The sequence below is a fragment of the Amblyraja radiata genome, chromosome 5 (assembly GCF_010909765.2).
Source record: "Amblyraja radiata isolate CabotCenter1 chromosome 5, sAmbRad1.1.pri, whole genome shotgun sequence".
Lineage (NCBI taxonomy): Eukaryota > Metazoa > Chordata > Chondrichthyes > Rajiformes > Rajidae > Amblyraja > Amblyraja radiata.
In genome coordinates, this window is record NC_045960.1 from 16,900,464 (window position 1) to 16,914,550 (window position 14,087).

Sequence of the window (14,087 nt, forward strand, 5' to 3'; positions counted from 1 at the left end):
AATTGTAGACCCTGTTATATCTACACATGTGGGAAGACCAGTGAAATAGCATTTTGTTACCTACAGATATCTCTCTCTCTATCTCAACTTTTTTTAGTGAGTCCTCACCAAACAAGGGGTCCTTAAGACAATTCACATAACGGCTGTCGAGGCAGTGGGGGGTTTTTGTACATGATTTGTAACGAGGCTAATAGATAGTTTACTTTACTTTATATATTGTCACGTGTACCGAGGTACAGTGAAAAGCTATTGTTGCGTGCTAGCCAGTCAGCGGGAAGACAATACATGATTACAATCCAGCCGTCCGCAGTGTACATGATAACATGAATAACGTTTAGTGCAAGATAAAGCCAGTAACGTCTGATCAAAGATAGTCCGAGGGTCTCCAATGAGGTAGATAGTAGTTCAAGACCGCTCCCTAGCTGTTGGTGGGATGGTTCAGCTGCCTAATAACCATTCTACCACAACAAGAGAGCAGTCTAGAACTACTGTCTACCACATTGGAGAGGTTATCCATTTTGAGGTCATTTTACACAAAACAACGCCTTTTCACATGCAATCAGACAGATGTCAGGAGGAAGCGTTTCACTCACTTTGTACAGAAAAGGCTATAGTTTAAGGCAGCATTAATGTTTTGATCTTCCATGCCCATTTGAATTGAAAGATACAACATTGAAACAGGCCCTTCGGCCCACCGAGTCCATGCCGACCATTGATCACCCGTTCACACTGGTTTTATGTTATCCTACTTTTGCATCCAATCCCTACACACCAGGGGTAATTTACAGAGGGCTAATAAGCGAGTTCGGTATTCCGAAAAATGCAAGGAATCATGGGATTTGTCAAAGGTCATTCGTGATAAAGAAAAAGTGAACGAAGCGCTGGCTGCATAAACTGTATATAAATTCTTATCTTTATTCATAATTTATGTGTAAAAATATATTTAATCTGAAGAACAGGGGTGCCAGGTAGCGAGAGAGAGAAAGGGGGCAGATGCGAGTGGGAGACCGTACTGGCGAAAGCTGACTACCAGTCATCAACAGGGATGTTGCAGCAACTCAGCGGGACAGACAGCATCTTCGGAGACGTTTCGGGTAGAGACCCTTCTCCAAAGATGCTGTCTGACCCACTGGGTTACTGCAGCATTTTGTGTGTATCCCCGTTGACGACTGGTAGTCGGGTTTCGCCGGCACCGAGAGGGTTAACCGACAGCCACTGGATAAGACGAGAGGTGCAGCTGATGGTCCCCGGTCCGTCGGGGAACAGGTTCCTCGGGAGCTGGGGCAGAGTTTAACAGGAGTTTGCGTTTCTTCTCTGCGCTGGCTGTAAGCCTGGGGCCACCACTGCTCCGGGTCGGTGTCCCGTCAGACCAGGGTCACCCCGGATATCTCTGGCCGCCCCCGGATGGGGCACTCAGGAGGGGACGGGGACAGTCCAGTAGCAATTCAATAGCGCTTGCATGCAGTGCCGGAGACGCGGGTTCGATCCTGACTACGGATGAAACGCAGGTCTGTATACATGCAGCAGCTCAGCTGCCGAGAATGTTTATCTTGAGTGAGCTATGACCTGGGCATGCTCAGTTGAAATACCGAACTCGCTTATTAACCTACGAACCCGCACACTTTTGGGATGTGGGAGGAAACCGGAGCACCCAGATGAAACCCACTCAGTCTGAGGGAGAACGTGCAAACTCCACACGGACAGCACCCAGGGTCAGGATCGCACCCAGGTCTCTGGCGCTGTGATGCTGCAGCTCTACCAGCTGCACCACTTTGTCATCCATTCTTTAATTCAATGACATGTTAGTCTTCAGGGTGGCAGAGCGTCATTAACAGAGGCAACTGCTGCAGGCTCTGGGTGGTGTCATTCCTGGTCTACTGTGACCCAACCATCAACCCTTAACTCATCAGGAGAGACCAGCCAGTCAAGTGTTGACCCTACAATGCCAGCCCAAGCTCTCCTCCCCAACCCAGCAGCACAGTGACTAAGATCTAGGGAGGCACTGCTGATCATCGGGGGGAGCTACTGCCTCACAGTTCCAGAGACCCAGGTTCGATCCCGATCTTGGGTGCTGTCGATGCGGGATTTGTTCGTTCTCCCTGTGACCGCGTGGGTTTCTCCTGTGCTCTGCTTTCTTCTCACGCCCCAACGGCTTGTAAGACAATTGGCCAGTGTGAATCACCCCCAGTGAGTGAGTAGTGGAGTTAAAGAGAATAAATAAGGATTAGCGTAGGATTCGTTTAAACGATATCGTCCGATGGACGGCACGGGCTAGATGGGCCGGAGGGTCTGTTTCTGTCCTGTATGATCCTACGACAAGGTGGCTCAACATTGGAGTTGCTAAAGACATCTTGGGTCTAGTCTGAAGACCTGCATCAACACATCCAATGGGCTACTCACCATCTCCTTGCAGGTGATGCCTTGTTCCACGGTCCTATTCCGAGTCAGTCCTGGGGTGAAGTCAGTAGGGTTGTGGCCGTATCACGCTCCAGTTGCATTTCCCCCTCAAAGTCTGTTGGTCACAATGACAATAAGTCAGTAGTGATCATCGAGATAAGAACTGAATTGCCGTTTGGATTCTCTGCAGCAAACACACTACATTCACCAAATTAGTATGTGTCCAACGTCCAGGTGCTCGTATAAACTCGCACCAATAAAGTTTTCTCTTTAAGTGTTCACTGTTAAAATAATTCTTCTACTTTAGTTTTGTTTGGAGATACAGTGTAGAAACAGGCCCTTCTGCCCACTGACTCCGCCCCGACCAATGATCACCCCGTACACTTGTTCTATCCTACACACTAGGGACAATTTACCAAAGCCAACTAACCTACAAGCCTGCACGTCTTTGGAGTGTGGGAAGAAACCAGAGCACCCGGAGAAAACCCACACAGTCACGGGGAGAACGTGCAAACTCTGTACAGACAGCGCCCGTAGTCAGGATCGAACCCTGCGTCTCTGGCGCTGTAAGTCAGTGTTATAGGTTATGGGGAGAAGGCAGGAGAATGGGGTTAGGAAGGAGAGATAGATCAGCCATGATTAAATGGCAGAGTAGACTTGGTGGGTCGAATGGCCTAATTCTATTCCTATCTCTTATGATCTTATGAAGTCAGCAACTCAACCGCTGCGCCACTGTGCCGCCCCTAAATCCTTATGCGAAGAAATATGCTAAGGTCCTAATGTATGACACTGTTATCTTGTCAGACTGAGTGCTCCTTGGTGTGGAAAAAAACAATGTGCTGATGTAACACAGTGGATCAGGCAGCATCTCTGGAGTATGTCGATAGGTTGGGACCCTTCTTCAGACTATTCTGCTCCTAGTGTGGTCCATGGAATTGTGACAAGACATAATCAAAGACGAGAAGGGAACTTGTTACATGTGCACCCGAACCTGAACACACTGTGGTATTCCTGTAGCGTGTGAGACTAAAAGGTGGAGGCTTGGCGGGTGGAGAAGTCCTGACATGTCTTCAGTTTCTGGACCCAAAATGTCACCTATCCATGTTCTCCAGAGATGCTGCCTGACCCACTGAGTTACTCCAGCACATTGTGCATATCTTCAGTTGAAAGCAGAATCTGCAGTTCCTTCCTACACATCGATATCAACCTTGTTGTGCCCTCAAGGAACCTTCTAACTCTCAGTGAGGTCACTCCCACTCATCCAAACTGTGTCAAAGTTTGGGGTCGGGACCCTTCTTCAGACTGTTTATAGTAGGGTGGGTAAAAGCTGGAAGAGAGATAGGGGTGGGACAAAGTGATGGGTGCATACAGATCAGGGGGCGGGGTTGGTTTTGTTTGGCAGATAGGTTAATAGATGGCAGATCCTTACAGTTAGAGGAGCAGAGTATAATGTAGGAGAAGTTAATCTCAAACTATTCAAGTCCCTGGTTGGATCACATTTGGATTGTTGCTCAAGGCTACATATCTTTAGATCTGGTGAGAATATAGTGCAGGTATATGAGAATGGTTCTTGGACGTCAATGCTTAGTGTACAGGGAGAGATTCCAGAAACCAGGGTGTCACAGAACTACAATAATTTACAGTTTAAGAAAATGAGGGGACTTAGAACAAGAGAACCAAGAGAAGAGGAACTCATCCGTGTTTAGTTTAGTTTAGTTCAGGGATACAGCATGGAAACAGGTACATCAGCCCACACGAACAATTGATCACCCATTCACACTAGTTCTCCGACACACTAAGGAGAATTTTTCAAAGAAACCAACTAACCTATAAACCCCCACAACAAACTCCATACAGACAGCACCCAAGGTCAGGATCGAACCCGAGTCTCTGGCGCTGTGAGGCAGCAATTCTACCGCTGCGCTACTTGGCGCCCCGTGGCGGGAATGAGCAGACGACATTTTTGATCAGAACCCTTCCTCAGAGTCTCACATTTTCCAATCTGAAGAAGGGACCTGAACTGAAACGTCACCCTGTCTATATCCTCCACAGATGCTGCCTGACACACTGAGTTCCTCCAGTACTTTGTGTTTTCTACTGACAAACCCTAGAGTCATACATCGGCCGGATCAGGTAAGAACAGCAAATTTCCCCATTCAGGAACCATAGAGTGTATTAACATAAACTGAAGATAGGCACAAAATGCAGGAGTAACTCAGCGGGTCAGGCAGCATCTCTGGAGAGAAGGAATGGGTGACGTTTCAGGTCGAGACCCTTCTTCAGACTGAACATAATGGGAAAGGGAAACGAGCGATATAGACGGTGATGTAGAGAGATAAAGAACAATTAATGAAAGATATGCAAGAAAAGTTACGAAGATAAATGAAACAAGCCATTGTTAGCTCTTTGTTGGGTGAATACGAAAAGCTGGTTGCGACTTGGGTTGGGGAAGGGATAGAGAGAGGGAATGCAGGGACTACTTGAAGTTAGAGAAATCAAGATTCATACCACTAGGCTGTAAGCTGCCCGAGCGAAATATGAGATACTGTTCCTCCAATTTGCGTTTAGCCTCTCTCTGGCAATGGAGGAGGCCTAGGACAGAAAGGTCAGCGTGGGAATGGGAAGGAGAATGGGAAGGAGTGTTTAGCAACCGAGAGATCAGGTAGGTTCAGGCGGGCTGAGCAAAGGTGTTCAGCGACACGATCGGCCAGTCTACGTTTGGGCTCGCCGATGTCCAAGAGATGTATTTTACATAAACCTCTTGCCACATGGGCTCCTGCTTTTATTCCAGGTATATGTGTCATACATTGGTGACATCAGGTGAAGACAGTACTTTCCTGGGTCTCAATGAAAGTCTTGACAAAATACATACCAGCAGATGGCACAATAAGACCGTCATCTCGTGTGCCTTTCTGCAACATAGTCTAAACTGAAAGGAACTACTGATCAATTATTAACACATTTTGTAAACCATACAACAGATTTAAAGGTAGCCAGCCGAAGAACAGTTTTTACAAGCATGAATGATACTATTCCAAAGGGTTCCAGTACTCAAACGCACATCTGACATTTTAGACTTTAGAGACACAGTGCGGAAACAAGCCACCGAGTCTGGGCCAACCAGTGATCACCCCGTACACTCGCACTATCCTACACACTAGGGATGATTAATTATTTTACCAAAGCCAATTAATCTACAAATCTGTACATCTTTGGAGTGTGGAAGGAAACAAGAGCACTCGGAGAAAACCCACGCGGTCACAGAGAGAACGTACAAAACACCGTACAGGAGTACGTGGGGGTATGGTATAGAGTCATAAAGTCTTACAGCGTGGAAACAGGTCCTTCAGCCCAACTTACCCATGCCGACCAACATGCCCCATCTAGGCCAATCAACATGCCCCATCTACACTAGTCCCACCTGCCAGTGCTTGGCCCATATTTCTGTAAACCTATCCTATCCATGTACCTGTCCAACTGTCTTTTAAACATTATAATAGTACCTGCCTCAACTACCTCCTCCAGCAGCTTGTTCCACCCTTTGTGTGAAAAAGGTTAACCCTCAGGTTCCTATTAAATCTTTCTCCCATTGTGGTATGATAGTAAAGATAGTCCGAGGGTCTCCAATGAGGTAGATGGGAGGTCAGGACTACTCTAGTTGGTGAGAGGATGGTTCAATTGCTCCAAGTGTCAGCATAGACTCGATGGGTTGAATAGTTTCCTTCCACGGCATAAGGAAATACGAGAAATATAGAATACTCTGCATTTTGTGAAGTGGTTATTAAATACTGTAACATTCAGTTTCCACTAAGGTGTAAATGAGGCATGAAAAATTAATACCTTGTATTTGAAGTAATTAGTTGAGGGAATTACAACACACTATTCAGGGTCCAATAGTTTGCTGAGGGGAAATTATGACTTACCACACCACGAAAAACACACAATAAAAAGGAACTGCAGATGCTGGTTGATACCAAAGATAAACACAAAGTGCTGGAGTAACTCAGCGGGTCAGCTGGCATCGCTGGTGATGTTTCTAAGAAGGGTCCCGACCCAAAATGTGGCCTATGTTCTCCAGAGATGCTGCCTGACACGCTGAGTTACTCCAGCACTTTGTGGGTGTATTCACTTTTCAAGGACTGGTTCAGAAATGGCTCAGAATTCATGACAATTTACGTGTTGGGAAGAGCTTCAAATGCAGGGAATCAAATCACTGAGAGCCACTGTGTGTCAAATTAAACTCACATAGACATCTTCGCCGGTATCCAGGGGTATAGATAGAAAATACTTAGTTCCGTTTAGTTACTGGTCACGTGTACCGAGGTACAGGGAAGAGCTTTTTGTTGCATGCTAGCCCGTCAGTGGAAAGACAGTATATGATTACAACCACACCATCCACAGTGCATAGAAACAGGGTAAAGGGAATGATGCTTAGTGCAAAATAAAGTCCAGTAGTGTCCAATTACAGATTAAAGTCCGACGATCTCCAATGATGTAGTTTGTAGGTCAGGCCCGCTCTCTAGTTGGTGAAAGGATGGTTCAATTGTCTGATAACAGCTGGGAAGAAACTGTCCCTGAATCTGGAGGTGCGCATTTTCACACTTTGGTACCTCTTGTCTGATGGGAGAGGGGAGAAGAGGGCATAGTTTGCAAAGTGAGCTGCTGACGTTGCAGTGAGGGGTTAGAGTCATAGAGCAGGGCAACAGGCCCTTCAGCCCACCTTGCCCATGCCGACCATGTTGGCATGTTGAAAGGGGGTAGAGCCCAAATGCTTTGTGGAGTGTGAAAGACCTTAATCAGAAGACAAACATTCCTGGTAACAGTAAAGAGAGCACCAGGAGGAAACCCACGTGGTCACAGGGAGAACGTGCAAACTCCACACTCACAGCAGCCGAGGTCAGGATTGATCCCGTTGTCTTTGGCACTGTGAGACGGCGTCTATGGGAAGTGCATGCTCCTCTGTCCAGCATAGGTGGCGGCAGAGATTTAAAGGTCGGAAAAGGGAGACCAATTAATTTCCTTCAGAGGGAAGCTGCTGCCTTGCCGTAAGTGTAGCTCTTTGATGTAGCTTCATGTGTACATATTTCATCTGTGCCATGCTCCATAACGTTTCATCGTATTAATTGATTTGTCTTATAAGAGAGGAGAATTTATGACTAGTTTAAGAGCTGCATGGTTATTTATACCTGCAAAAAATCCCGTGATGATGTATTTTCCTTGCTTTGAGAAGCAAAATAAGGCAAAGTGGTGGAGCACGGATGTATGGCATTTGAAGGAGACATTTTAAAGGACCTCTTGGACTGTAAAAGGCCTCTGAAGCACTGGGCTAAGGGGAGACCCGACAGAAATAAATAACATTATGAGAGCATAGATACAATGAACTGCAGATGCTGATTTACAAAGAAAGATACAAAGTTCTGGGTCAGGCACCCTCTCTGGAGGACATGGACAGGTGACGTTTCAGGTCAAGGTCCTTCTTCAGACTGATTGTGGTTGGTGGGGGGGGGGGGGGGGGCAGAGGAAGCTGGAAGAGAGGTGGGGGCAGGATGTTGTGATGGCAGAGAATATACAGGATGTGGAAAGGGGTAAAATGGGTCTGAATCCAGGTGGGTACAGGTAAGAGAGGGGGAAATAAGGGGAACGGCATAAAGTGCTGGAGAAACTCAGTGGGTCAGGCAGCATCTCTGGAGAACATGGATAAGTGATGTTTCGGGTCAGGACCCTTCTTTAGACTGACAAGCATCACCTATCCATTTTCTCCAAAGTAGCTGCCTGACCCGCTGAGTTACTCCAGCATTTTGTGTCAGTCTTTGGTATAAACTGGCATCCTTTTTATTATATTAAAAAATAAGAGGGAGGTTGTTTGTAGGTTTAATTAACCTAAAATTGAAGAATTCAAAGTTGATAGCGTTAGGTTGTAACTTATCTGAGTGGATGATGAGGTCCTGTTCCTCTAGTTTGTGTGTGTTCTCACTCTGGCAGTCTGGAAGGTCCAGGGCAGAAATGCCAGCATTGGAATGGGAAGGGGGTTAAAGTGGTTAGCAGCCGGGAGTTCCAGCAGACTCTGGCTGCCCGAGCGTATGTTTGGTGAAATGGTCACCGAGTCTACGCTTCTTCTCGCCGATGTACAGGAGCCCACTTCGGGAGCCCACCCTAGATATAGCTCATAGGGCTAACGGAATCAAGGGATATAGTATAGTATAGTATTGTATATCTTTATTGTCATTTTCCTGAGTACTCACATACCCAGAGGAAACAAAAAAACATTGCTCAACCAGTGTCCATTCAGTGTGCAGTAAAAAATAAATAGAAATAAAAATACATATATCATGAACAAATTAAACACTCTACTCTCTACTAAACATCAACAGGCGTTCCGATCGGCAGCGGCACGACAGTGGCTCTGCTGCAGAGTGTCCAGGTTGGTGGTTGGTGCGCGATACTTTGGCAGGGGGCAAAGTCCGTTTATCAGTCTTATAGCCTGCGGGAAGAAGCTGAGGAGCATCCTGCTGGTTTTGCAGCTAATGCTCCTGTACCTCTTCCCAGATGGCAGGATGGAGAATATGTGATGCGATGGGTGGTAGGGGTCTTTGATGATGGAGATGGCTCTGCTGATACATCTCTTCCTGTATATGTCCAGCAGGAAAGGGAGTGGAGCACCAATAATCCTGCTGGCGGTCTTCACAATCCTGTCTAGTTGGTGCCGTTCGTACGCCTTGCAGCTCCCGAACCAGGAAGTGATGCCGTAGGTTAATGTGCTCTCGATTGTCCCCCTATAAAAAGTTCGTAGGTGTGTAGTGGGGAGACCTGCTTTCCGTAGTCTTCGGAAAGGATGTAGTCGCTGCTGGGCTCTCTTGACCAGTGCTGTGGTGTTGGTCATGGACATCAGGTCATCTGACAGGTGGAGTCCTAGGAACTTCACGCTGCTGACCCTTTCCACATCAGCTCCATCGATGTGCAGAGGTGTATGGGGATATGGGGAGAAAGCAGGAATGGGGTACTGATTTAGGATGATCGGCCATGATCATATTGAATGGCGGTGCTGGCTCGAAGGACCGAATGGCCCACTCCTGCACCTATTGTCACTGTTTCAATTTTTCTATGTTTCTATGAACACCGGATGCAGTAGATGAGGTTAGAGGAGGTGCATGTGAATCACTGTGGACCAGGGAAACTCTACCCTTGTTCCATCTGGGAGGACCAACGGACACCGGCTCTATCCTACACAATAGGGGCAATTTACAGAAGGCAATTAACCTGCAGACCTGCACGTCTTTGGAGGTGGGAGGAACCGGAGCACCCGGCGAAGACCCGCGCGGTCATGGGGAGAACGTACAAACTCTGTACAGACAGAACCAGTAGTCAGTATCGGACGCGGGCCTCTGACACCGTGAGGCAGTAACTTTACCACTGCGCCACTGTTCCTTTGCTGTAATGTGTTTTATGCTTCTCGAATTAACTGCTCCGAACACACCAAGGCACATCTACAGTTGGGTGGCTCCAATTCCTTTCCCCTCCCCCTCTAATCTCATTTGATTTGATTTGATTCAACTTTATTGTCATTGCACAAATACGAGTTCAGGTAGAACGAAATGCAGTTTAGCATCTAGTCAGAGTGCAAGGTAGTAAAAAATACTGGTTAAAACAATATGTGCAATGTGGATGAATTAAACTAGTACATAGGAAAATAAATATATGCAGATAAAGAGTATAAAGATAGCTAGCGTCAGGCCTGTGAGATGGTATTTTGGAAAAAGCTGTTCCTCAGCCTGCTGGTGCGAGACCTGAGGCTCCTGTACCACCTCCCTGATGGGAGGAGGGCAAAATGGTTAGGGTGAGAGGGGTCCTTAATGATTTTCCCGGCCCGTCTCAGACACCGTTTGCGGTGGAGGGCATCCATGGCAGGGAGCGGGGCACCGATGATGTGCTGAGCGGTTTTCACCTCCCGTTGCCGTGCCTTCCTGTCAGCTGTTGTGCAGCTGCTGTACATGAAAGCTGCCCATGTGAGCATCAGGCAAGACAAGGATGAGCTCCACACTAATGGCACATAGACTTCCAAACATGTGTCAAACGGTGCGGATGAACCGTGTTCTAATGTGGCCAGACACAAAGTGCTGGAGGATCTCAGCGGGCCAGGCAACATCTCTGGAGAAAGGGGAATAGGGTTGAGACCCTTCTTCAGACTGAAAAATGTAGGCCAGAACAAAGCAGGGCCGGCAACAGATGACCTCCTGAAGGGTGGAGCCCACAATGGTCCATTGTTGGCTGGGGATGGTGTGATAACAACAGGGATGCGAACAGTGGAACTAGTAGGATTACTAGGGTTGAGGGCGAGGGGGAGAGAACTTAATGTAGTTCTAGTGTAGTTCACCACCTTCAGGGTAAATTAAAAAAAAACATTGGAGGTGGAAGGAGATAAGAACTAGAAATGCTTTAATAAAGAACAGGCCAAGAACCAGCCTGGAGCCACATCTCAATTGTTTCACCGCTCCCAATATTTTGTCATCAACGTGCTATACACCAGAGTCACAAAATATTACAAACACCATAAACATATCATGGTCTCGACCTGAAACGGCGCCTATTCCTTTTCTCCAGAGTTGCTGCCTGATTAGCTGAGTTAAAGCCCTGTCCCACGGTACAAGTTCATTCCAAGATTCTCCCGAGTTTGCCCTGATTCGAACTCGGAGATTTACGGTAATGGCCACTCGTCGGTACTCGGGGCTCTCGTGGACATTTTTCAACATGTTGAAAAATCTTCACGAGTCTTCCCGTGCTTACCTGCCGTTAGCGAGTCTTCCCGAGTACTTGCCGTTAGCGTTACGAGCCGCTAAGAGACGTCCCCGAGCTCCGACGTACCCGCTACGTTCATTCTCCGTGCTTCCCACGAGTTTGATTTTTTTTAAACTCGGGAGAGCTCTTGGAATGAACTCGTACCGTGGGACAGGGCTATTAGTCCAGCATTTTGTGTCTATTGACACAAACTAGTTGCAAACAAGACGATTTTAAGAATAAATCTTCAATATTTTTTTAAGCAAATCAAACGTCATTTAGATGAGCCAGCAGTAATCAGATCTGCCAATACCTGTTTAGATAAACAACTGGCAGTTTCTTCATATACATGAGTATGGTGAAAACTGGAGCACTCGGAGAAAACCCACGCGGTCACAGGGAGAAGACACAAACTCCATACAGACAGCACCCGTAGTCAGGATTAAACCGGGGTCTCTGGCACCCTGCCACCTCAAAGTACATCGTTCCCTGAAAGTGGGATCACAGGCGCAGAAGATGGCGTTTGGCACGCTTGCTTTCAATGGCTGTGGATTTGAATGTAGGAGTTGGGATGTCAAGTTCTAATTGTGTAAATCTTTGATAGACACAAAATGCTGGAGTAACTCAGCGGGACAGGCAGCGTCTCTGGAGAGAAGGAAGGTGACGTTTTGGGTCAAGACCCTTCTTCAGACTGTGAGTCAGGGGAGAGGGGGACTAGAGATATGGAAGGGTAAGGTGTGAAAATGACAGATCAAAGCAGACGGTCAAGGAAATGTAGAATGGTTCATTGTAAGCTGAGGGGAAGCTGACAGCGAGGCAAACACACAGTAAAATTAATCAGGAGGACACTGAAATTTCTCAGAGAACTAGCGTGGGACGAGGTATAATTTGACCACATAACATGAAAGGTTAATCTTTAAGTGACCCTTGACTGTTTTCCTCTCTTTAACTTGACTTTCCTTTGCTTTCACAATGCTATCGAATAATGTAGCTAACGTCAGTGCCTCTGTTTATTCTCCCCGTGCAGGTCATTGTTACGAGGAAGCTTGCTAAGTGTTGCATCACTGTCCACAAGATTGACATCTCAGGAGATTCAGAAGCCCACGATCCCAGAGAAAAGGTTGTGTAAAGACAGGCTAAACCAGGCCGCCAGACTGATGCTCTGCAGGCAGTGAATGCACAGCCATTGTGTGGACAGTACACCAAGTATTCAGGAGCACATCAGTAATCAGGCAGGGTCACTGAATGCGGGACTGATAGTGAACGTGTTAATTGTATCTGTATTCATGGCTTCTCCGTGCACAGGCCTGGAATAAAGAATGATTTAAAACCCGACTTCACTATCTTTAAGCAAGCACGTCACGGTGCAGGGAACGTGCTGCTGCCACTGATGTTCCCTGGCGTGTACGCAGGGTGGATGCAGAGGAGCTTTACCCGCATGCTGGCGTCTGGAACCAAGAGCAGTCCGCAACACAGCAAAAGAGGAGAGTGCTGCAGCTGTGGATTGCTGCCTCACGGCGCCAGAGACCCGGGTTTGATCCTGAGCACGGGTGCTGTCTGTATGGAGTTTGCATACATTCCCCGTGACCACGTGGGTTTTCTCCGGTTGCTCCGGCTTCCTCCCACGTTCCAAGACCGTGCAGGTTTTTCGGTTGTAGAAACAAAGAACTGCAGAAGCTTATATACACCAAAGATTGACACAAAGTGCTGGAATAACTCAGCGGGTCAGGCAGATTCTCTGGAGTTAAAGGATAGGTGATGTTTCGGGTTCGAACCCTTCATCAGACCCAAAACATCACCTATCGTATATATATCTATATGGTAGTTAGATTAGTTTATTATTGTCGCATATACTGTGGTAAAGTGAAAAGCTTTTTGTTGCGTGCTACCATGTCAGCGGAAAGACTATACACCATTGCAATCAAGCCATCACAGTGCCATCTGAAATGTCCCCCATCCATTTTCATCACAGATGCTGCCTGACCTGCTGAGTTACTTCAGCATTTTGTGTCTATGTTCAGTATACACCAGGACATGCGGTTCCTTTCTACACACTTAGTTTAAGTTTAGTTCAGATAAGTTTAGCGATGCAGTTTGGAAATGGGCCCTTTGGCCCACAGAGTCCATGCCGACTATCGGTCGCCCGTTCCCACTAGTTCTACATTATCCCACTCCTTACACACTAGGGGCAGTTTACAGATGCCAATTAACCTACAAACTCACACGGAGCACCAGGAAAAAAGTCATGCGGTCACAGGGAGAACGTGCAAACTCCACACAGACAGCAGCTGAGGTCAGGATCGAACCCGGGTCTCTGGAGCTGTGAGCTCTGGAGCTGGGGTTCTGCAACTGCTCCGTCTGCCGCCCAGGTGTAGACAAGGAAGCCTTGGTGGCTTGCTCCAGGTTGTCCTGTTGATGGTTCACACTGCAGCCCCGTCACAATGGCAGGAGAGAGTGAAGTGGAGATAGGAGAAAGGCCTGTTTCTCTAAAACTAAAACTAAACTGAAATGAAGGGCAGGAGAATCAACCACTCTCTGTCTTGAAATAAGTTGTGGATTTTCAAGAGAGTTTTTTTTATTTGGATGTGTGTTTAATCTGCGGTCCAGTCGTAGTAATTCAATTTCAGACGTCTTTGTACTAAAATTGTTTACCATGAAACCGTTTAATTGATGATGTGAATTATATGCACATAACACAACACAAGGAGAGGCTGAGTGTACTGCCAACAAGGTTATAGACAGTCATCGCTTTAGACAGTCATCGCTAGGCCCTTTAGTACTTGATTAGTACGAGTGTCAGGGGTTATGGGGCGAGGGTAGGAGAATGGGGTTAGGAAGGAGAGATAGATCAGCCATGTTTGAATGGTGGAGTAGACTTGATGGGCCGAATGGCCTAATTCTGCTCCTATCACTTATGA